Below are 25,848 nucleotides of genomic sequence, written 5' to 3' on the forward strand. Positions count from 1 at the left end.
GTCATCTCTACCATTGCGTCACTCCTCCACAGTCCATATATGGTCACTTCCGTTCACTGGTTGAAAAAAACCAAAACAATACGGCAACTGCCAAAATAAGAGGCTTCAAATTCGTAGTCCATAAACCAATGGATGTTGTCAAGGTGACTATGTCCACCTCTTATATACACGCTTTGGTTTTACTGCTTAAAGACCAGACTGATGACAAAAAGCCCCCAAAAGAAGTCAGAAGTGAAGACAATTCAGGCCCCTTCAGTGTCTGCTGATGTATTTGGGTTTGACACTTTTAATAATTGCAAATAAATTTAAATTATCATTACTTTACTTGGGTGAACTTGTTCATCACCTTTATGTTTTATATGCAATTGGGGGTAAGGGACAAAGGAGAAAAGGAAAGAGATAGTCCATCTAAAGCTGGGAGTAATAATCAATATTTAAATTCCAATGAAATAAGACTCACTATCAACAATTTCTGGCTGCACTGTATGTGTATCACCTGAATGAGATAAACTAGGATTTAAATAATAATAATAAACCAGAATTTCATGTTGTGACCATGTTGTGCGGACAAAACTAATAATAACACCCACACATACATGATCGTTAGAGTTCACAAAAAATTCCGACACACCCAATTCAATGACAGAAAACCATAAATGCTGACACACTACTAAATATGTTCAAACAAAGTCTTTAAGGGAACGAATAAAGGGTCATTTCCAAACCACCATTGCAGAGAATGGTGCAGAGACCCTGCCTGACAGTAATGTCATATTTTTGCACTTTTTTGCTGGCAAAACTACAAAAATGATGCACTTTTGTGGAATGAAAGATCCCTGCCAAAGCTGAGAGAATGGGGGGAAAAACCAGCTGCACTCCCTTGTGTTGCTTTCTCAAGAACAGGTTTGTTCCCCCTTTGGGGCGGGTGCTAGCAGTCAGGCAGGTAGGTTACGACACCTGTTTCCACCTGCTGGGACCAAGTCGCTCTCTGGCAGCCGGTTCTTTCCTATTTAGCACAGTTTCCACGCCCACACACCAACACACACACACACACACACACACACACACACACACACACACACACACACACACACACACACACACACACACACACACACACACACACACACACACACACACACACACACACACACACAAGCCTGTAGATGTAGCCAAGCCATTTCATGGAACACTGAAGCACAAACACTGGGCACAGACGGTGGAGTGTGTGCCGCAGAACGGTTAGTGATAACAGTTGGTTGGTCTACAGAAGAGAACATTTCCGGGAGCCTTTGGGTTACTACTACGGATTGATAGCCACTATGCTACGGTTTAGTGGCTCGTCTCAATGCCAGAAACTCATCCATCGTTTCCTCAGAGTCACAGAGAAGCATTTTGAAACGGCATTTCAACCACAAACGGGCCCAACGTTAATGCTATCAGACTTAAAGTGGCAGTCGGGAGGTTTTTCATTTTAAATAAATGTCTGTTGAGTCAATATCTGGGGCCAAATGGGGTAACGCAATGGTGATGGAGCCTATGGTCCACTAATGACCTTATTGCAATATTCATAAATCTGCAGAATTAAGAACTGACGTCTATGGCAACATTTCTAGAAGAAAATGCTCCATGAAGTTGCTGCTAAGGTAAACATTTCCCACTGCTTCACATCAAAAACATTTAACCCTCTGAAGCCCAAAAACCCGCCGGCGGGATTGAGAAACATGTTTTTCTTCATGCAATCGCCAAAACTACTCCGTTCATCGTGGCCAGACACTGTATAAAACGTCAATATTGTCAGAACATCATCTTTTCCATGGTCCTTGAACACAACATGTGTGACGAACGCTTACGTCAGAAAGTGCAGCCAAAACGAATTTTAAGTTTTGTGATATTTCATCGAAAATGTTTCATTCTACATATCTCATTTATTGACTTTATCCTGTACATCCTGTTCAGAGGGTTAAACGGTGAATAGGGGTTGGCGTTTCTGATGAAGCAGTCACAGGAAATGCAACGTGTTTGTCATTGAGCTTGACACTGACCGTTATCTTTCATCAAAAATGGGTCTACAAAAACAAAAGGGATTTCGTTTTTTGTTTTTTTGACAGTCGATCACTTTTGAAACATTGCAGGGAGTAATGAAAGAGTCTAGAGCAGCCAGAGCGAGGGGTTTGATGAAGAGCTGCAGATGAAGAGCTGCAGGCGACAGGCTGCAGAGCGAGCTAACTCACTACTTTCATTTTGGCTGCGTTCAGACTCGGCCCGTGTGCAGCATACAATCAGATCAGGGTTTCCCACAGAATGATGGAAAAAGGCCAATTATTGCCTGACTTCTTTTTTTTGTTTTCTTCCTCAAGTATTTTGGGAACTGTAGTATTAAACTGCATTTGGTGTTACCACTAGTAAATAAGGTGTCGCCAAGTCAACAGGGACTTAAATGTTAAAGATTGCCAGTTTAACAGCTTTTTAAACCAATATGAGTCACCCTTCCTTTTCATGTGTAAAGAAAGATATGAAAAGCAGAGTAAGACCCCCTCCAGAGATGTTTAAAGACATACAAATACTGTGCTTTAAATCATAATTTGTGCCTGACGAGGGTTTTTCATAAAAAACAAAACAAATGCACTAATCTAAAACGTTTGAAAGCACACCTTCTCCCTCATTGGAAAAATCCAGAGAGTATGTTTCTTAAATTCAGAAGTTAAACTACTGGAGAAGATGTTTCAAATTAACTGAGAAGTAAATTTCCATGGTCTATTCATGATGAAGTCCTGCTCGTATGTACGAAGCTTAAAGATTTAAGGTGAGCACAGGTGTCAAACCGTGCATGCAAGTCATTCTGCACGGTGGAGCTCAAACAACCAAGTGACCACGCAAACAAAAGAGTGTCACACGCACAAACTGCTGCTCAGAACTGGTTTGTAACTGGCAACCTACAGGCGCGGCACAAAATACATGTTTTAACAGGAGAACCGTGTCGCAGCAGAAGTGTTGACGACTTGACCTGAAGGGTGTAAAACAATCTGTTGTTCTTTAGAGTTTTGTGGACGCCGCATCAGCAAAAGTGTGCTCGACAGGGCGGTTATAGATAAGTTCTGCACTCTGAGCTGGAGAGCATCAAATCACCGTGGAAGCCTGTCTGGCGAGTCTGAATCGCTTTTGGTTTGAAACACTTTATTTTTTTTCCCCGTTTGTGTGGTTTCAGCTTCACTTCTCTCTCACGCTTTATGAAAAACCTCCAATTGCACGCCGCTCCCTTTCTCTGATCGTCCCTCTTTTCATTTCTTCTTCTTCTTCTTCTTCTTCTTCTTCCTCCCCCAGCTCAGCACGGCAATCATCAGAGCCCCGCGGTGCAGAGCGTCTTAGCTACGGCAGATAAAGGGCTGGGAGATTGTCAGTAATGACGGGTCCACCGGCGCCCAAACTTCCCAGAGCTGCTTGTTTCAGCAGTAATTACGACGACGGGACGGCGCACCGTGACTGGCTCTAAAGCGCTTACCAAGCCCTTTTCTGCTTGTGATGCCATGTCAACTTTTTTTTTTTTTTTTTAAATGGTAGGCAGTCGGATAAGTAAAAAAAAAAAGGGGGGGACTTAAAAGCAAAACAAAATGAAACAAAAGAGGTAAAAAAGCACAGAGGCGGCGGGGGGTTCAGCGCTGAGTGATGTGAGAGGGAAAGTGCTCTGAATAGGGATGAGATTGGATCATTGGAGCTCGGCGTTCTCCAATCACAGCGCAGTTGAAGGAGGTGGAGAGTGAAGAGACAAGACGACGGAGGACGGGACAAATAACGGGGGGACCTGACGAGTGTGTGTGTGTGTGTGTGTGTGTGTGTGTGTGTGTGTGTGTGTGTGTGTGTGAGAAGGCTCTGCTGTGAAGAAGGCTCTGCTGTACCACAAAGAAGTAAAAATCTCCTCTCATGCCCCCCGATCTCTGAGACTCACATGTACTTACGAGGAGAGTGCTTAACCCTCCTCTCCATGGAATCAGCCCTGTCCAATGTGTGTGTGTGTGTGTGTGTGTGTGTGTGTGTGTGTGTGTGTGTGTGTGTGTGTGTGTGTGTGTGTGTGTGTGTGTGTGTGTGTGTGTGAGAGGTGTACAAGCGCTTCTTCATCCCACAGTTGGGCAGAAATTGGATACTGAGTGCAGGGGCGAAACCCGTCGAGGAGGCACGGATGAAGATGAACAAATTTCAGACACCCACACGCGTGTAGAGGTATGACATGGTTGATATTATGGAAAAGGGTGGGAGTTGTGGGGGGTTCTTGGGGGACAGAGGGGGAGATTTAGTGACCGTGTCCACCTGTGTCGGTTACCATAGACCAGTCATCCATCACGGGTCGGGGTGTGCAGAGTTACGGGCCGATGGAGGCCGTGATAAAAAGGGCCACTTAAATGACGTAAGGCTGCTCCGGAGGAAAAAATATAAAAATAAAAAAGCATCGAGATAATTGCATTCAATGAAAGAGCAGAAATGAAAAACTAGGTGGTTATTTATAGGTGGATATGGATATAAATACACACTTTTAATGGGGGGAGAAAAAAAGCCCCACGAGGCTCAGAATGTATTTCCATATATTTTAATCCCATAAATGCCAGATGATGGCAGGTTTTACTCTCGCACTGCTGAGCTCTCACCTCAAGGTAAAAAAAATAAATAAGAAATGACATGCCAGGCTGCACGCACGCCTGTAGAGACATTGAGACAATCAGTTGTTTGAAGAAATATTTTAAATATTTTAATAATTGAATAGTAGAGTAACGGATGGATTTGCTGCTTTTCTCTGTTTAAATTGTAAGCTGAATATCTTACTAGATTCTAAACAATTAATCTAAGAATAATGCAAAGATTTATCTAAATTAAAATTATCATTATTGTAGCATACAGAATTGAATTTTCAAAATGTTTATATCCCCTTCTCGAGGCGCTATATTCAAAAGTAGCATATCAGTTGCCTCCACAGTGGGCACAGAGTGTTTCCTGAGGGGGGAACCAATGAAGCCAATGCAGAGGTGTCTTAAACCCGCATTCTCTCTCCTGTCCATCAGGGGGCGACTCCTCTGGTTGTATAGAAGTCTATGAGAAAATGACTCTACTTCTCTCTTGATTTATTCCCTCAGTAAACATTGTAAACATGAGTTTATGGTCTCAATCTCTAGTTTCAAGTCTTCTTCAATACAGCATGATGTTCATTTAGTAAATGATGCTCCATTTAGAGTCAAACAGACCATAAAGCAGGGGATGCTTTAGGGCGGGGCTACACAGTGATTGACAGGTCGCTACCAGAGACGTTTACTAAGTCATTCCTCCGCATTCGAAATATGTTAACTTCAGCTCAGGTAGACATATCTCCACTTCATCTTTACATAGATAGTCGTTGTTTCCTGCTATAATAATACTATGAATATGGAATAAACTGAATTTGACTTGTCCCCCCCGTGCTGTTTATTACTGTAGCTGTAGTTAATGTGCAGAAAAACAACTTTGAAAAAGCAACGGCCCGACAAATCCCTGTGAATGAAATACCTGCAACAATCAGACAAACACACAGACTCCTCAGAAGCAGAGGACATCAGTTTAAGCATCTCAATTTGTCGGCGGCCGGGGCTTCAATAAACAAAACTCTATTAAACCCAAGCTGAGCACATTTACATACCAGCAAATAGCCTGCAATTACCCCGTTAGATGGCATACCTAGGCAATTAATGCGGCAATATTCCTTAATGCCCCAGCGAGGGAATTCGTAAACATCAATTATAACAAAATAAGAGAGGCACTCGGATAAACAGCCTCGTGCTCTGCAGAGGTCGTAACATGATATTGGCAATAAAAAAAATATTAAAAACTCACTGGAAGCTGATTCATTACGTCGCCTAATCAAGCACCTCCACCTACGGGGAGATAAGAGGAAAGTCAGAGGAACTCTACCAGCTGCAACGCTCGGCTGTCAATACGACCGTCAACTGCTTCTGGTCGATAAGCACAGAGCCAATAAACCAGATGGCTTTATGATCAATACGTCCGTCAAAAACATCCTCTACGCTGCCCTGTGGGGGGGGTGGGGGTGAGACAAGATGAGTGAAAGCCTGGACAGGAAATACTCAATAATCTGTTGCAGAGCTTTTAATAAATGTCATTATTGATTCATCAGTTTATCATTTCGTCCATAAAATGTCAGAAAACAGTGAAAAAAAGTGTCCGACAGGAACGGACCTATAGGTGGGCTGCGGGAGATTTTTATTCAGGCCGTCAAATAATGAAGCAGAATTTCTTCTATAGCTTTTTATTTAACATTGATATCTCCAGTCCACATTAGAGCCACAGGAGGGAATAAATGTTCGTATTGTTCTGATAATTGTAGCCAATTTATAGCACTGAATGTTATATAAAAAGGCTAGCACACATTCTGTTTGTTTATCTGGTGGGAAGAAATGAAAGGAGACACCTAAATGCATTCGTTTGGTCTCATTTGTTACCTATGTCACACGCGTATATGTGTTACATATGCATAAAACAAAGCTCAACATGGCTGGTTTATCTGTTCAAGATAAGGGGATCAGGAAAGGCCAGTAAGAATGGGGAGGAACGCTCATTTATGCACAAATTAGTTCTTCTAAAGAATTATAAATGAGGTCTATTGTGAATCGGGTTATGATGGTTTGCATTTCTAGAAATTGTGTCTGTGGAGAAATAAACCGGTCAGGAACGCTGCATTTAAACGGCTTTCAGTTTATTGTCATATATGACAAAGAAAAAGCATCAAATATTAACACCTGAGAAGCTGGAATCACTAAATGTTTGGAGTGTTCCCTTAAGAGGCGACTTACACAATTAAACTGATCAAATCAGATCAAAATAACTCTATTCAGTTGAGTGACATATTGATCAATCAACGACAACATTGATTGATGGGTAAATAAATTCCAACTCGTGCTTATAAGTCAGTTGATAATTCATCAAATGATTATTTATGAAAGCTACCTTGTCTCTTTCACTGTAGGTTCAATACTTCTGCACACTTCATCAGTCGACGTGAGCTATTTAAAGACGTCACGTTGAGCACCGGGGTTCTGTGACGGGCATCGCTTTTCATTCTGACATTTTTTGGACTAAATGATAAGTAATCTATCGAAAGAAACACACAAGAGATGAATAAAAATGAATCAGTAGTTGTAGCCCTTAATGCAATTCAATTAAAATAAGAAAGGAGAACATCAAAGGCGTTTTTTAAGTTTTGTGCTCACAGGCAGGTTTGCAACTTTTTGCTTACAATCCGTTGGTCAGCTTCCAACGGAGCCAACTTCTCTGCGACGCTTTCCAGAACAAAGTAAGCAAACTGCGGGTCGGATTGCACCGCGAGCGCTCGGCTATCATCTCCAATCCGTTTGAAGTAAGCGGCACTAATGACACAAGTTGAATGGAAGAAGATAAAACTTGAATCGCAGCTGTTGCTAAGAAAGCCACAGTTAATGACATAATCCTCCTTGTTGAGCTAAAGCTAAACTAACCTTTACCAAAGGGTAACCCCAGGGTGGAGCTCTAAACGGCTTACTGACATCTCACGTGCACATGGGAGAATGTGTGCACCACGGTCTGACTGACTCTCCGTCTACATCCATCGCACACTTTCTGAACATCTACAAGGGGAATAGTGTATAATCCAGAACCCCAGGAGTCCACTTAAAGTAATTACCTTGCTGCACATGCAGATGTGTGAATAAGTGGGATGACGTTTGCAATCACGTTTCATTGTAATCACGGCCTGCGAACAAGAGAACCTTTTGAAAGCAATTAGGACACTTAGGCACTTAAAAAGAAAAACACACAACGGGCAAAAGGGCTCAATTTCCTCTTAGGAAAATAAAAATAATAACATGTGAAAACTAATTATAGGTAGGCCAACCCTCTCTTTTCAAGTGCATGTTAACGGGTTTGTTAACTTGTATATGATTCTTCTTTGTCTTACTTCTGGTTGGGGGATATTCATGCTCTATGTTTTGGAGGTACAGTCTCCATATATGAGTGATGCAGAGGTGATACATTATTTTAGTCCAACAGGAAGTTAAGATCACTGGTTCCCTCCACACAAAGCCAATGGGATGCATTTCATTGGATTCTGGATTATTATAGAACATTTGCTCTGTGGCAAACAAACTTTTATGATACTTACACGTTTTGTTCAGCAAGTGTTTGAAGCTAACGTTAGGCTATAAAGGAACTACACCACGGTCACATGACCTCACGTCACCACCACTAAAATAAGCTTATTGGTGCATTTGTATGGTCTGATTTAGCCACTTGTTAGCAACCACCTTTTTAAAGACACGTAAAATAATCAATATCTCTTAAGCAAAAACCTGTTGACTTCTAGACGAGAGAACAGGAAGTGCAAAAATTCTTCCTCAGTAAAGTAAAGTATCAAAATCCTAAAAATGTAATGATTCTCAAGCAAGTTCAGCAGTTCTTTCGAAGTTTTTGAAGCAGATCTGTTGGCGTTTTTTGTTTTTTACATGGACAGTGATACCACCACAAAGTTCATCACGTCTGTGTTTTCTCATTCGAGTTGTGATTCAGAAAAGTGCGATTTTTGTTGCAAATTGCTACAAACGAGCACTAAGCATTTTTAAGTACCATAATTGCCTCCATGATCTGTGTGTCACAGCCGCCGCTGCAGCATTTTAGTACATTTCATTAAATAAAGACAAGCATCGGATGAAACTGAAACACACAAAACAAGAAAATACTAGAATGAATAAACCATCACACGCTAATTAGGTTCCTATTTCAGTCCGCAGACTCTGAACATGCTTAGTGCTTGTAAACACGGCAACATTATTATTATGCACACACAATATCAGAGAATTGTCTCCATCTGCCATGACCTCCCTCTCACCGTACTCAGAGATAACAGGGGATCAGCCATCCAAACACAGTTCCATTGAAATTAAGAGAAATTTGCTGGAAGAAAAAACATAATTGGACCCCAAAAAAATTCCGGATTGATGAGCATCAGCGCTGGATCTCTAACAAAGAGGAGTTCAACATCCACAGCTGCATAATGTCTCCATTGACGAGCCCTCCATAAGATAAGCCTCAGACAAAAGAGGAGGAAGAAAAGAGGAGTTCAGATTCTACTCATCCGTTTCCTTTCGGTGAATGAACTTTTACTGACAGTGGAGGAATTTAGTCAGGCTGGTTTCTGGGTAATCGACCTCTCCGTGCACTGTGGATTTTTGGCGGCGGCTTGTTAAACAAATAGAGAACTCAAATGTTCGCAGACATGGTAAACAGATGTGTACGCTTTCTTCTCCCGAGTCACGCTTCAGCGTTATGTGCAGCATCCTGTTTGTGTTACATGCTATATTTAGCCTTTTTTATCCGTCTTTGCGTGACAATATTGCCTTGTGTTTATTGTTATGAAACAATAAAACAAAGCAAAGTCACAGCTCGACCCAGAAGCCCTGCAGACATCGCCGTCGACACTCCGTGAACCCGTCTTTTTCCATTAAATAAAGCCTTTCCCCTTGAGCTCACAGATTTTTCTCCTGCCACCTCAGGAATGGCAGAAGAAAGGGCCGAGGTGAAGCCCCTCGCAGTCTCTCCTCCGCTCACGGTGGACCTCATTTTCTCCGTGTCCCCCGCAACTTTGATGTCCAGCCAGCAAAAGGGGCTTTTTGAAAGAAAAAAAAAGAAAAAAAGCCTGCAATCTCCCCACCATGACCAGGAAGAGGATTAGCCGAGGCACCCACAGGACGGAGTGGAGAGAGAGAGAGAGAGAGAGAGAGAGAGAGAGAGAGAGGGGAAGGTGGAGGGCTTTCCACCACGACCCTGTCTGTGGAAGCAGCTCTGCCTCCAGTCAGGGCTGTGGGGGATTAACATGCTGCTAAGGAAGCAGAGAACAGACCTCCAACCGCCTGTTTTTCATGAAGTCTGCAGAAACCGATTTACAGCAGAGAACTGATTTGGGGGGGGGGGCGTTCAACCCCAAAAACTCTTTGTTGTGCTTTCGTGGGATGGCAGACATTTTCAGGGTGTCTGAGTCATGGATCTACAACAGGTTTAATATTTGATCCGGGAGCTTTATTGAACAATAGAAGGGATGGGCCGATACCAGTACCGGGCAGATACTGACTCCCATGGATGGATCGGGTACAGGTGACAATGGGTCCGATCAATTCAATTCTGTGTTTGTATACTATCAACGTAACACGTTTTGACCAATTTGTTTCTGCATTAAAAAAGTTTACACTTGAATCATAACTTCATGTTCATTTAAGAAGACGTTTCTTCAAAAGTTGCTGGTGTACGAATTGTAATTTAAATAATAATTAATATATAACAAAATAATCAATAATAATAAAAAAAAGAAGAAATTTATAAAAACGTGTAGATAAGTAAATAAATCAAAATAAATGTATAAATACATTTAAATAAATTTAAATAAATTTAAATAAAGAATAAAGAATTAAAAAGAAAAAAAAAATTAAATTAAAATTATAATAAATTTATAAAAATGTATAGATAAGTAAATAAATCAAAATAAATGTATAAATAAATTTAAATAAATTAAAATTATAATAAATTTATAAAAATGTATAGATAAGTAAATAAATCAAAATAAATGTATAAATAAATTTTAAATTAAAATTAAAATTATAAGAAATTTATAAAAATGTATAGATAAGTAAGTCAATAGATGTGTTTAAATGTATTAGTTGCTTTACACATAAAATAATAACCCACAGTGAGACATACAGCTTATTAATTAACCACTGGTTTGGGATCAGCACTATGGTATCGGGAGCGGTGCATCCCTAATCAGAGGTGACACTTCAACGGTCACAGAGTCTAATCTGGCCATCGGACCTGATACCATCGGTCACGGGGGGGTCACCCTGGAGAGTTTGTTTCCCCCTCGTGAGGCAAAACAAGAGATCATTCCTCTCTTCTCCACTCTGATCCAATATTTGAACTAAACTTTGGGCTGAAAAATATCCTTTAAATACATTCACAAGCCATGCCTTCACTGGCTCTCAATCCAAATCTGTCAGAAAGCTAAATATAATATGATTGACATGTGTACACTGTCTAAAATGTGTCACTTGAACGTCTGTATTATTGTCAGCGAACGGGCGAGAGAAGGCCTCTTCTTCTTTTACAAAGAGAGAGAGTGAATCCAGAGAGGTTATCATGTGACACCAGCCATGTGACACTAATTGCTGGAGCGGCTCATTGAAGTGCATCCGAGTCAAAATATCTACAGCATCTCAGGGAAAAAAAAAGAATACGCCCGCTCTATTGATAAGGAGCAAATGATCTCCCCAGTGAGAAACAACAGGACTCCACTCAAAGAGGCACACGTACACTGCTGCCTCCCCATGACTGCTTCATAAGTAATAGGGTCCTGCTTCTTATCGGGCACTGAGAGGAGCTTGAGGACCGTGCCCTTCATCCCTTTTGTTGTTTTCAGAGTGTCTTGTGGAAACGGGAGATTGGCCCGGCGGCGTGGGCGTGCGAGGAAGAGCCCGGCGGCCGCATCGCACTGTGAGCGGTCTTAATAAAGCCTCCCTCTATATCCACCCTGGAGATCTCCTCACCCCAATTATACAGCTGACACCTCTACCCTCTCCTCCATCGCCTCTTATTTCTCACAGTCCTCTACCCCCACCCCCACCACCACCCCCACCACCACCACCCAGCTCCCAGCTCCCAGCTCAGATCATGGCCCTCCCTTTGCTGCGCTCCAAATCCCTCAGAGGCCCCGTACGATCCTCAGGCTGCTGGTGGCGTTTGGCTTCACAGTCTGCTGCCCGATCACCGGGAAAGTGTTGAACCCAAACTTCACTCTTTAACAATCGATCCAGAACCAGAACTGGCAGCTCCTTTTGTAGAGTTTAATCAGGATACTATGTATTGTTGGAATTTAGATTTTTGCAACAAAAAGCCTGTGACCTGTCGATGTCATCAAACCCAATAAATAAATCCATCACTCACACGGCGCAACGTGACCTCATACAACGGTTCATATGAAAAGTTACTCCTCATTTTTTGTGCAAATTCGGTATGAAAGCCTGCAACACGTGTCAATTTCCACCCGTTACATGCGTATGGTCTGTTCAAAATAAGCTTTGATCTTCACAAGAAACTCAGTTAGGTTTAGGTGACAAAACTACTTGGTTAGGTTTTGGAAAAGATGATAGTTTGGGTTAAAATATCAACAGATGTGTGGTTACTGAAGTCTTCATACATCCTTGTTCGAGATGACATGGATAACGTACGCACAATATTTCGTGGGATATCTGGAAGTTACGGCTCGGTGTTTTTTTTGTAAGTATAGCTCTGAATGCTGGCTGGGAACAGCCTGACCTGTGGAAGCATGCCTGAGAGATTCTCTGGAAAAAGAAAAAAGAAAAAGGTCTGACAACTTTTCTCCCAGGACGCCTGAGACTGAATGCATGTTCACAGCATTAAAGTGCATTTAAATGAAGGAAAACTAAAACTAAATGTTCTTAATTGATTATTAAGTAATTTTACAGACAGCTATTGCAGCTATTTGCAGGTTTTCTGTGATGCTTTTGGAAATTCATATAGCCATTTTGCACTATTTTCTGACGTTATACACCATTAATTGATCACCCTAAAAAATGATCATCCCATTAATGGATAATAAAAAGCAAACTACGAAAAAAGAGCTCAGAGAAGTCCATCATGTTTCTGTTAAAGTATCACAAACTGAAAGAATTTGACTTTCTGCAGCACAGACCGGAGCTTTTTGCAATCAACAAAAAGCTCCGTGCGTCCAGGAGTCTCTTGTTGACGAGCCTCGGTTCACTTGTGTTCCAAAACAAACCAAATTAGAACACGCCAGAAAAGGTTAACTTCTCTGATGCGATACACACCGAGGAAAATGAGCTTCCTGCGTGATCACTCACACTAATGCAACTCGGTAACAACTACAGGCAGCGGGTCTAATAACAGACCTGAGAGCAGTCTGAAGGACGGCGCTGCCGTTTTGTCTGTCCTCACTTTGTGTTTCCAGACATTTTTTGCTGGTTTTAACTTCAGATGCTTTCAAGGTCAAAGCAGGCCTGCATCTGGCCAGCCATCTGTTTTTCGGCCGTCCCGCGAGGCGCCCTGTCATCGGCGCTCCTTGGCCCTGTCCTCTACTGTCCACATTCAGGCTCGCTGGGGAAATGCCCGGCCAAGATACCAACGGCTCCTGAGCGGTTCTACGGGTTTCTGACACATTTCTGCAGCCGTTTCCCCCTCCGTCTACCTGAGAACCTCACCACGGTGGACAGGTATGTACGCCTCATTAGTATGCAATGAACGCAAGTCCCAAACTCACAAGTTAGTCTTGAACTTTACAATCTGTGCAGCATATGGTAGCAGATATCCTTAGACCACTGATTTTGATAAAGAAATGAAAGGAGGGACAGACAGGGATCACTCGGCATGGACAGAGTAGACACATGTAGTGATGGGATTACAATGTAGATAAACAGATGTGAACCACAACAAAGCAAAGCTACAAACGACTGCAGCTCAGAGATAGTAGAACCACTGCGAAGTAATCTGAGACCAGTTCTCCTCCCGATTCTACTGGTTTGAGTTACACATAAAGCTGTGGCATATGTGTTTTCAAATCTTTAGTATTTCTAGATAACTTAATAATCCTGACTATATAGGGATTGGAGATGATAAGATTTTGTCAAAACCAATACCATTATCTGTTCCTCTAGTCGGTCTGATTCCTTATTGATTCCCTTAACGGTTCCTGATACGTTGTTGGGCGGAAAAAGAAAAGTACATACAGGCAAGCCTTTAGACCGTATTTTTCACCACCAAAAAATATAGTGGTTATTTGAATAAAAAACACAAATGATTGTATTTTTGTTGGCGTTAGTAGTTTTATTTATGTATCATAAGCTGCTTAGAGCTAGTGTTGGGAAGTTAAACAGCTCATCACTTCATCTTAAATATCTATTTTATATTGATATTGATACTTGATACCTGAATTAATTACAGTTTTTCTTGCAAAAAACTTAATTTGAACAAATCATGATGACGTTATAATTTACCTTCGCCCAACTAGAGCTTGAACGCATCGAAATGGAAGTCAATGTTACCTCCATGCGTTAGCTGTTGGCTCCGTCATGGAACCTAACAGGACTGTGTAGGGTGCTTCCCCTTTAGGTCTATAAACTCCAGGCGCTCTCAGGGTTTTTTTCCTCTCTCGGCCGTGACAAACTGAAACATGACTCAGCGTGCGTAGGCGCTATGTCATTGTAAAAGGAATCAATAATCCCAGAGGCATGCGATTCCAAAGAATCGGACAACCAGGAAACAATTCTCGATTCCCATCCCTTACTTTATGAGCCACAATTAAAGTCAAAGCTCAGAGGTAAAGAAACTCAACTAACCTGATTTATCTGATGACTCTGTGGATTTAATTTATAGTAACCTGGCAACGTCAGCTGAAAACCTTACAGTTCTCACAGTTTTCATCAGCTGTCATCAACTGAGCCAACTTCAAACCGGGGGAAAAAAAAAAGCTCAGAGAGAAACACAAACACAGAAAGCTTTCATGTGAAATAACCACAACTGATCCAACTGGCAGAAAAATGGAGCGTTTGTTCATGTAGAACCCCGTCGAGCAAACAAAGTAGGTCTTTAAAAACGGTACTCGTCAAACCAACATCCCATAATGAACAGAGAGCACAATGCTTCTGCTACTCGAGCTCAGCCGATTCATAGCATGTGGCTCTGTCAGCTGGCGTTGAACTGAGGTTGACCTTGGTTGGGAGAAAGAAACTCTTCAGAAAAGTGTGCCACGTATTAATTTGTGACATTTGATTAAAACAAGCAGACGAGTCATTGAGGAGACGATATCCAATTTAAAAAAGCTGCTCCAGGAGCAGTGTTTCCACACAAGCATCCATTAACGGAGCGCTCTCTGTGGATGCTGAAACTAGACCTCACTCCGGCTTCCATGTGATGTGACAATCTAAATACTGCACTTGAAATATCGGAGAACAGGGACTCCCAAGTCTCTGCAGATCAAATCTACAAACTTTTTAATTACACAGGATGCACTTAAGAAGCAAACAGTATTGGTACTGTACCTTAGCTTTCAAACTGAGATCCCCCCGAGCAGGTTGAGTATAGCAGGTCGGAGCAGGCCGGTTATGACAGCAGCTGTCAGTGTACCTGTGAAGGAGAAAAATAAATCACTATTACACCTGTGTCCGTCTGTCACACGATGCCGGACAGCCAACAGTGATGGCGTTACAGCATTGGAGCGTCTGAGGCTTCACACTGGTTTTAACAGACTCTTAACAGGCTCGATCACTTTTAAAGCACGTCTGAAAACAACAGGAGCTGCTTTTTTATGCTTCTTTGCCTCAAATATGTTTGTTTTTTTCAAAGTTTTCCACCAGTGACCGACTTGTTTGACCGTGCAAACAAGTCCTTCAACCAACTTCTTGAAAAGGTCGGCGTTGAGATATTTGCGCATATCCAAACCTGTTGATATCCAAGTCCTTCATGAGGCTTAAAAGTAGGTGTGTTTCTCTTTCTTTTCTTTTTGGACATGAATCTCTACTCCAGCTTTGCAAACTGTTGGATAGTCGCTTTGTGTTCAACGCACAGAGCTGCTCGTAAACAGGAAACAGGCTGCGTTTCGTAAAATGCCGTAAAAAACGCTGTCGGTACACATATTCTGAATGTTTTGTATACATGTCCAAAGAATATTCATAAACCAGAATAATATTGGCATATCCCACATGTCTTAATAGGGAACTGCTCCATTTGGAAAAAGGCCTAGTTCAGATTATGCAAACAGAATATGATGTTTACATGAACCATATTCGGAATAATAGTGGGATATGAGTGTGCATGTAAATATAGTCAGTGATGCAACCTAAGCCTACATGAGCAGTCAGAGCAATCTCATCCCATCTTTATTCAAAAGAAGTTAAAACTATAAAAATAACTGATTTCAAATTCAGGATATATCATTCACTTTCATCAGGAAAACCAAAATGTGAAGTTTTTGCATGACAACAGGTTGCCTTTGCAATAAGTGAACAAAATCTTTGGACAAATCCAAGAGCTCAGATGTGATGATGGCATCTCAGCTCACAATCTGCTCCGTCAATCTGTTCCAAGGGAAAACGTCTTCACCTTGCCAGTACGCAAACCTAAACTAATCCTCATATAATATTACAACCAGAACAAAAAAAAAAAAAAAAAACATCTCATCTGCAAACTGAAAAGTAAAAAAAATAAAATTAATTTCTGTGACAACCTCGCCGGGCTTTACAAGCAATTTTCTCTGCCTGTGAAGAAGCTTGTCTCCTGAACATATAGCAAATGGATTTCATTTCCTGCTCCATACAGTCACTGCTGATTAGTTTTCAATTGGACATTAAGCATAAAAAAGCAATCAGAGGTTCAATCTTGTGCGTTATAGCAGAAGGGGTTTACGTGCCGAATGCAAAATTGTGAAATACATCATAATACGCATTTGTACTATAATTTTACAGACTCATTAACCTGGCCATTGTTCTGGAAAATCCTTTCTGAATTATCTTCTTCCTGTGCAGCTTGCTTATCCATACCTCACACTGAAGATAGTTGGCTTTAATATTCTAATAAACCGTCTGGAGATGCCGTTGAAATGAATGACCTAGTTGGATCCTGACCTGCAGAGAGACTAATTCTGACAAATGGCGCTGATGGAGGTTTTGACCTCGAGCCTGACACATTTCAAGTAGCTGAAGACTTGCAGAGGCAGCAGCCTTTGGATTAGAAAGAACAGCAGCTGGCAGCCACATGCTGGATGGTTCAGTTAAGGTTGAGGCAAAGCCGGCTTCGCCAGCTTATTTTTCTCCTCTGTGCTCTCGAGTTTTTCTTTGTTTTGACAAAAGGGAGAGCAAGCACTGGATGGAGAGCCCGGCTGCTGGGTTGTGTATCCTGTCCTGGGTAGTGTGATACCATGGGGCATGAGGTCAATATTTTGCTGTTTCCGTAGCGAAATGTTGACCAACCAGGGTCTGTGCGCAACCATTTCTTGGACCTCTGACAGATCAGCTCTGACCCGACAGTAATTCTTGGGAAACAAATCAGAAAGATAAGCCCTCTTGAAAAACAAATTCCAGCGCCAGCTCAACAAAAGGTCCCAGGCTATCTCCGAGGCACTTAGAGTTCCCAGACTACAAATTGCCCCTAAATGCATCTGGATTAATTTAGCAGAGTGCGTTTGTGCTTTAAAGCAGAAACAAGAAGGATTTCAGTGACGTAGATCAGCAGACCATCTGCTAGGATCGTGCAAACATGTCCTCCATCATCATCATTATCATCATCATCATCATCATCCACATGATATTTAGCAAGTAGAAAGGCACAAAACAGGGGGGGAGGGGGTCAAACCCTTGGAAACTTCTGAATGTTTAAAGCCCCACAATTCAACACCGTTGCGTGATGAACGGTGCCAACAAAGGAACAAACAACCGAAAAAAAAGTTTAAGTTACAAAGAACTTTCACATTTTACAGTGTTGGCTTAATCTGTCCAGAACAAAACCTAAATAGTCCGGTCCAGCTCGGGTTTGGACTCGTTTCCTGAGTAAATGCATGAACACAAACATTCAATTTGAACAGTTTAAAAACCACAGCTGAATAATCAAACCAGTGCTTGGCTGGACGTTGGCTGGTCGGGCCACTTGGAGCTCTCAGCCACTGTGCTCTGGGAACTGCTTATGGAAGCATCGATTCTTCAAACCTCACACTTGTGGGGTGACTCCTATTGATTGGGTAAATGGATACAAGGCTGATGGCTGATGACGCCGCGAGCTCTCTGGTTATGTAAGCTCCCATTAACCACGCGAGAACACACAGCATGTGTTCGGAGGAATGCAGGAAAAGGAATGAGCAGTGCCCGTAACTATTAACTGTTTATTTGAAGATACTAAAAGTACCAGCTGGGTGGGGTTCGCATGGCAGGACTCTCACGCACACTTCTCCACCCCGTTAGTACGACCCCCGCCAGCAGTTGATGATTAATCAACTGAGCTCACTGCGGGAGGATTTAGAAGCTCATTATCCCCAATCAGAGCTCCAGGGAGTCTGATCTGGTCTGAGGATCAGCGTTGGGAGATTCTTGAGATCATCCTATGCTTAAGACCATTACTTTATACTGGTCAGCAACTTTGAAGAAAACGGATTTCTTGATACTGTTTTCTTTTTTTCATCTCTCAGCGAGTCTTTAATAAACAATTCATTCCATGGTCTCAGGATGTTTACCCCTATGGGCTTTTATTTTTCTAATACTTGCTTGAGATGTAGAAACCTAAAGAGTTTTAATAAAGCTTTAAGCTATATCCATACCTACTATCAATCTGTAACCAAGACCAAGAAACCAAACTTCTCTTTGGTCTTGGGAAAAAAAATATATTGCAGTGCTGCAGGGGGGCACGATCCAGAAAGGGATGGATTGATGGAAAGTAAGCTTTTAAAGCTTGCAGGCTGAGATAAACAACTTCATCAACCCAAGCACTTCCAATTTTGGCTGTTTTATGGATTCCTTGCAAGTCTGAACCTGAGCTACATTGAATATCAGACCTGTAAATGTCTCTATTCACAGGTTTAGCAAAAGGACATGATGGCGCCTCTAAGGTTTAGTGCTTCTTCAAGCAGAGACTCGTCTAATTCAAATATCACCACCACCCTGAGAGGGACCATTCAGGTCTGAGGCTAATGATGGACTCTCTGTGTCAGACTTATTTGCGACCTTTTTCTACTTTACTTGAGGAGATGGGAGACATTTAAATTGTATCCTGCCATCGCAAGATACTGGAAAACTATTTTATTCATAATTACAGTTGTCCTCGTCAAAATTAGACCCTTGTGCACCCTAGATTGCTGCTCAAATATTATGATGACAGCAGTTCTGAAGAAAAAATCAAACCTCTGAGCACTATTGAGAAAAACACCATCTTTTGAAATTCAGTGGCAACTGGCTTAAAGTGAAACAGTTACCCTGAGAGAAGATTAAGTGTAAGTTCAGTGCTACATACAGTTTTATGGGGTGATATAAATGGCAATAAATATTACTGTCAATGGTACTGCATATTGTCTTTTATTGTTTTTACTTGTCATACTTAGATGTGGTCATTTTTAATCACATCTAGTTAGCAGTTCTAGAACATGGCGGCATACAATAAAGTGAGACGATGTAAGAAACTCGAGCTATCAGACGATCAAAAAGGTTGTTAAAAAAACTCTTTATTTGGAGTAAGCGCTCCCAAAAATCTGCTATTTTAGGCCAATGCTGAACCACAGAGTCAGTCTGTTAACTGTGATGGATGCAGAGATGACAGTTTGGGAAATAATTGCACCACTGGCCTTTGTTTTCTCTTGTAAATGAAACCTGTATGACCTGTATGATGACTGCTCGTGTTTCTGCCCTTTTTAAACATTTTAGCAGTTTGTGCAACGTTACTACAGATGTAAACGATGGCCAAAAACTACCCAAATAAGGCCCTGCTTTCCTTTGGCTTGGATGTAACCTGTAAAGCACTTTGAACCGAGCTAATTGGATGATTTATATCGATGGCTACCGCGGTTGTTTTTGAACAGACGCTAATAAATCTAGCAGAGGAGCCGGGGCTCTTCGGCCAAATGCAGCAGCAGCAGCCTGGTGATGGTCTGGCAAACAGACGACCACACTCCTGCCCCCGTCCCTCTGCTCGGCTGTCTGTTAAAAAGGGAAAACATGTGGTCCGGTGTCTGGTTTCAGGGAGAGTGAAAACACACACCCGCCGAGGTTCACAGCCGGAGCGGAGGAGTCGGGCCTGTTGTGACTCGAGAGCGCCGCTCTCCCCTTTATACATATCGCATTCCCTCACTCCACATCGCTACATGGGGTAAAGGGTAACTAGCCCCCCCCCCTTCTCCTGTGACTCCCGCTCAAGAAAATCAATCAGCCTTTAGGTCATGCCACAGAGCAACCAGCCCCATGACCTCTGACCCCTGCAGGGTTCTCCTCGTGAGAGCGTGACAGGGATTTTGTCTGTGCCGCCGGTGTCTGCTCGGCGTCCGACGCTAACAAAGTCCTTGTGTTGACGGTGGGGGAGGGTGGGGGGGGAGCAGAAGCGGGAGGAGAGGGCAGGAGCGCGACCCGACCCCGACCACCTTCGACACCATAAATCCAGCTGAGGAGTTCAAGGTGGCCTGACCCGCATCCGACCCCGTCTCCTGAAACACGGCAACAAGCTCCAGCTGAGCCTTTCCCTCCCTCCCTCCCCCCCCCCCCCCCTCCACCACCTCCTTAATGCCACAGAGCTGAATGGAGGATGCACTACGACAACACATTTATTCGCCCCTTATTTCACTTCACCCGGCTCTCGTGACATCCGAGCAGTTGGGAGGCCTTGTTTCTGTCATGGGGAGTGCGTGCGGGGGCGGAATTAGCATAGCGTAATTACTCAGGGGAAAGATCCAGACTCCGAGGAGCAAGACATAACCCATAATTCTCCATTGTGCTCCCCAATGCGATTGACAGTCGCTATATGATATTGGAGATAAATGTCGGAATTCAGGCTGTTAGTTTAACTGATGGTGCATTCAGGATGATAATAACCGCCGCCTTGCACACGGTGAATACGATGAGCGAACCCCTCCTCCTCCTCCTCCTCCTCCTCCGTGGGGGTATTATCATGCTAATCTAAAAAAAGAGGAGAAGAAGAAAATAAAAAAAGTACATTTCATTGAATGAGGGAAATATAATAATAGGAAGTCGGGACCTCTGGGACCGCGGGTGGAGACAAAAGAGGGTGTGTTCACCCAGCGCCGCCTGAGCAAAGCAGGGGTGACAAATGGACACAGACATTCTGCTGGCTGGTTAATTAAAGGGGCATTGCCTAATTAAAGGGATCTTCGCGCTGAATGGACCACCTCGTCGCTCTGACTGACCTGTTGTCTCCGCCGCTCACATGTCGGGCACGGAGCGCTCGGCCGCTCTGTCTTTAGTTACGCATTTCATTTCCCCCAGAGTGGCCGTTGACTGACAGTGAAGTGGGAGATAACTGCAGGGGAAGAGCCAGATCATGCTGGGGGTGGGGGTGGGGGGGGGGGGGGGGGGGTGCTAGTGCTTGGTAAATCGCTCATGATTTCCATGGAAATTCAGGACTTTCTCATTTTCTAATGTTAATGTGCAGGTTGTTCAACACTGACTTTATGGGGATGACTGCAAAACACAGCGGGTGAAAGTCGGCTTGTCTTTTATTCTATTGATAATAACTGGAAATCTGGTTTGTTAGTGAAAATATCGTGTATTGTTGCAGTATTCTTTTAATGTCTTTCCGACATGATAGTGATGCTGATGGATGAATTTCAGTGAGTAACTGAGTGACGGCTCTCCAACAGCTTTCAAGAACACAAACACTTTTTCTGCTATGATGTTCTATAATGAAGATTTTTTTGGCCATATTGTGCCTGCCATGAATTTGCAATATACGCTTAATTATGTAAACCTGTACAATCTAACACAATGCAATATAAACATCCTGCCGTAAGGTCTTCTTTTTACGATGCATATGTTTTTTGTTTCGTCCTTGTGTTGATGTGTTAATTGGTGTTTTTCTAATATCCTGCACGCCTTCATGCATGTAAACGAGACGGGAAAAAAATAAGAGCTACCTCTCAATATAATGAAGTCAAGTGCAACAGACTGTGTGTGTTACGGATGATTAGCCTTGAAGTAGCAAATGCTTATGTGCAATATTGGTCAATAGAATACCTGCAGGGGTTCATTCTAGAGGAGTTCTTTCATTTATTTTAATGTTTACCTAGCGAGGATCAAGACGTCGGAGGAAATAACTGCCGTCATGAAAACTATGCAAAAGGTGTGGAATCCTGCCTCGACAGAGTGAAACCGCTGTGCAGAGTATTTGTGTCTGATATCCACCAAACCGGCAGACATTTCCTCCTCCTGTTACCTGTAGCAACAGGCCCCAACCGAGTTCTGCTGAAGGGCAGTTTGTCATTGAGTAGTGACAGAGCGGTTCCTGCGGTGGGGCAGTCTCAAGTGGGGGGAGAGATGGGGGAGGCAGGGAAGCAATGAAGGGAGATCAAACAGCCGGCGAGGATTCATGGGGGGGGGGGGGCTGGAGGAAGTGGCTGAGTGGGAGGTGTTTGGGTCTCTCTCTCTCTCTCTCTCTCTCTCTCTCTCTCTCTCTCTGGAAATAAGTTAACAGCCTCGGAGTAAATTAATGAACTTGTTTTCCTGCCCCGAGCAGTCATCCACGTCCCTGCAGGAGACACACACACACACACACACACACACACACACACACACACACACACACACACACACACACACACACACACACACACACACACACACACACACACACATACACACACATACACACACACATACTTGATCCAAGCTTGTCCTTTTCATCTACAGCAAATATCTGAAAATACGATCACATGCTCCAAAGCTGCACAAAATTGATGTGGAAACGTACGGACCTATACACTCAGACATGCACAGAATCTGCAGGAAACAAATAAATGTTTCACTTACATCTTCTTCATTAGTGATCACAAGAACAACAACTATCAATATCCATCATGAGAAAAAAGGTCGGATTCATTTAAAAAAAAGTTCAAATGACTTGTTTTGCCCTCCAGCTGTTTCTGAAGTGCTAGCTTTAGCGCTGGAACGAGAAGTCCTTTAATAGATCGGTCACATGGACGTGGAATAAGTCGTTACTTATTATTACGGTTCCATGTTTCAGCTTCTCAAATGCGAGGATTTTATTCTTCTCCTGGATTTTTATCGTTGTAAATTAAATATTTTATATTCACCTTTTGAATATGACCCACGCAATTTATGACATTAATTAATAAAAAAAAAAAAAGAAAAAAAGTAAAATCGCTGAATTCATCTCTAAATAAAATAATCATTACATTCAGATCCACAGTTTTTACTGTGCATATCTTTCTTCCTTTTTTATTTTTTTTATTATTAATACATTTTTTCTTAAGAGACTTCTTTGCATCAATACTGAACCCTGAAGAGAGACTCGTTCTCTCTCAGAATCAATCTTTTCTTCCAGATCACAAACATGTACCCCCCCCTCCCCCTCACTCACACACACACAGCTGCAGCGGTGAGTCAACACATGGTTAATAAACTGACACTCACACTCTGGTTCAGGGCCCTGCTGGGGAGGGGGCGGTGTGTTTAACTCACCCTGGACCGATGCCCAGCTTTGGATTCTTATATGACACTAACTGAACCCCCCTTCCTCCCTGATAAACCTCCCTCCCCCTGAGTATCCCCCCCCAAAGAGCAGTTTAAAAATAGCCTCCATTGGATGGAAACGAGCCCGGAGTTCTGAGAACTGGAGGGAAAATGACCACGCTACGTGTGGGCGAGAAAGACTTATCTTACACCGCGTCCGAGCCAAATCTCCACTGCACATATGGCGGCCCCGCTAAAATATACACAAATAATGGCGTGAGAGCCGAGATGTAGATTAAGAAACAGACGAAATCCACCCACGAAAGCTCGCACACAGGTGGAACACGCACAGGGATTCAGAGTTAAACCGAAAAAAGAAAACAGAGCCCCATATTCTAAATTTAACACATTCCAGATTTAAGCATGGGGAGGTTTGTTTGGTGAAAATTCCTATCTGCAGAGCTCAGGGTGCATGCATAAGAAATGGGATGAAGAGCCCGAGGGAGGAGGGAGAGAGTCGGGAATCCAATCCGAGTTTCATAAACCATCAATGAACCTTTCACCCTTAAAAACCAGCCAGCTGGAGTTCAAGTCCGTTTAAAGTGTGAGTGCAGGAGGCGAGGCGGGTCAACTGTTCAAGGAGCAAGGTCATCAAACGGCTCGGCTATTTTTAGAGAGAGTTTTTGGAAACGGGATGCAGTCGGGTCGCTCATTGAAGGTGTACACATGTCCCGTTACACCACCGAGAGGAGAGCACGCCACGGGTTCTAAAGACGCCTGGTAGCTAGCAGGAAGAAATAGAACTTCTGTGAGCACTTGAATAAATGAAATAAGTGAATACCTGTCACCTTCTGAGTGTAATGTGGGGGGGGGGGGGGGAGAACGGTGTGAAGAGGACAGAAGCAAAAAAAAAAAAAAACCTTATCTTAGGTTTTTAATTTCCTGCTTCATTTCACATTTCGGGACCATAAAAACTCTCATTTTTGAAAAAAACTCCAATAAGCAACAATGAGACATGATCATAATTCTGAATTACTTCTATAGTACCCCCCCCCCCCCCCCCCATATGCTTTACCCCCCATCAAATTATCAAAAGAGATTCATAAATATATATATATATACACATCAGATATTCAATCCGTAAATCTCACTCTGCCAAAAACTCTTAACCCACAATGCCTTGCATCACCCTCTGTTCTGCTGATCTGCAGTCTGCAGCCCTCAGGAACAGGGACTACTTTTTCCAACAGAAACAACACTTTGCAGCCTGTTCAGTACATTCCTGACAGATTTAACAGATTTCACTCTCCTACGACTCACAACACGATCACAATCAGAACCAGCAAAGTCCTGAGACGTCTAATCAAAAGATCCAATTGCACCATTGCCAAACCTTGTTTTTTTTTATATATTTCTCTGTCTACTGTACAGGTCAAACTAGTGCTGGAACTAATCATTCATTTCATTATTGATTAATCAACTTATTGCTCTGTTTATAAAATGTCAGAAATGACGTTAAATTCCTACCCATTTCCTAAAACTGGAGACAAGGTACTTCTTTGTCCTGCTGTAGAGGGATGGGAGGATATCGGATAAGTTGATGGTGGTGAATTTCATTTAGCTGAATAATTGGGAATCATAGAGCCTGATTTTAAAAATACAGGAATCTTCATGTCGACACAATGTTGATACTCTTTTGTTATCTATGTAATATAATATACAAGTTATCTTTATTTATGCTTATGATTCATTATAACCTCATTCAAATGTGTTTGTTCCTCACTGAAAAGGATGTTCACTTAATAGAACACGCGTCATGATCATAGTATGTCTTAGTGCCATTTTTAGAGTTTTATTCATATTTTTTCATGACTATGTGGATAATATGATGAAACCCAATTATTCGTGACATGACATTTTCATGTTTTCCAATGCCAACATGTGTATAAAAGAAATGTCAAACAATTAATCAACAATTAATAGTTTATAGCAGATTTGTTTCCTTGATCAATGTCGATTGATTAACTGTTTCAGCATCACGTCAGTCCAAACAGGACATTCTAGACAGCACTTTAGGCTGTAGACACATTAGTCATCACTTTTGACATTTTCATAGACAGAAAAATAGAAAACATATCAGACATATCTATCTCTAATGAAAATAATCACTTTCAGCTGGCGTCTATTCTGGGTTAAACTCCTTTAAAGCAGGTTGTTCAGAGTCACACCTCCACTGCTGTTCATTCACACTCACACAGCCCTCAGAGTACCTGCATCAAAACTATGTGGAGAAAGTTTTCTAATCTTAAAACTGCACAAAGCACAGAGCGTAGGCGTGCAGCTGACTCCCAAAATCCAACCAAAATTAAAAGTCTGGCAGAGAACTTTGTCCAACTCGCTCACGTTTAAACGACAGACTATCTACAAAAGGTCTAAAAACAGAATCGCGCCAAAGCAGACGCGTGCTGAAAGCGGATTCTCAGGCATCTACGGGCCAACTCAAATGAAGCCAACTAGTTTTCTTCTCACACGTCTGAATCAACCTTGTTTGCTTTCAATTTCATCAAGATGCGGCGGTATTTCAATCTGT

The 25,848-nt window shown here is 42.4% G+C and overlaps 1 protein-coding gene across 1 annotated transcript in view; it reads right to left on the minus strand.

The window, feature by feature from the left end:
- sema6e (sema domain, transmembrane domain (TM), and cytoplasmic domain, (semaphorin) 6E) overlaps window positions 1–25,848 on the minus strand; it is a 156,496-nt gene that overhangs the window by 123,644 nt on the left and 7,004 nt on the right. The window contains exons 2-3 of the mRNA XM_054621549.1: window positions 15,129–15,213; window positions 5,854–5,894 (exon numbers count right to left, since the gene is read on the minus strand). The gene's annotated coding sequence lies outside the window, so the exon portion shown is untranslated. The remainder of the gene's footprint in view (window positions 1–5,853; window positions 5,895–15,128; window positions 15,214–25,848) is intronic.

Source organism: Anoplopoma fimbria, chromosome 20 (assembly GCF_027596085.1).
Source record: "Anoplopoma fimbria isolate UVic2021 breed Golden Eagle Sablefish chromosome 20, Afim_UVic_2022, whole genome shotgun sequence".
NCBI classification, from domain to species: Eukaryota; Metazoa; Chordata; class Actinopteri; order Perciformes; family Anoplopomatidae; genus Anoplopoma; species Anoplopoma fimbria.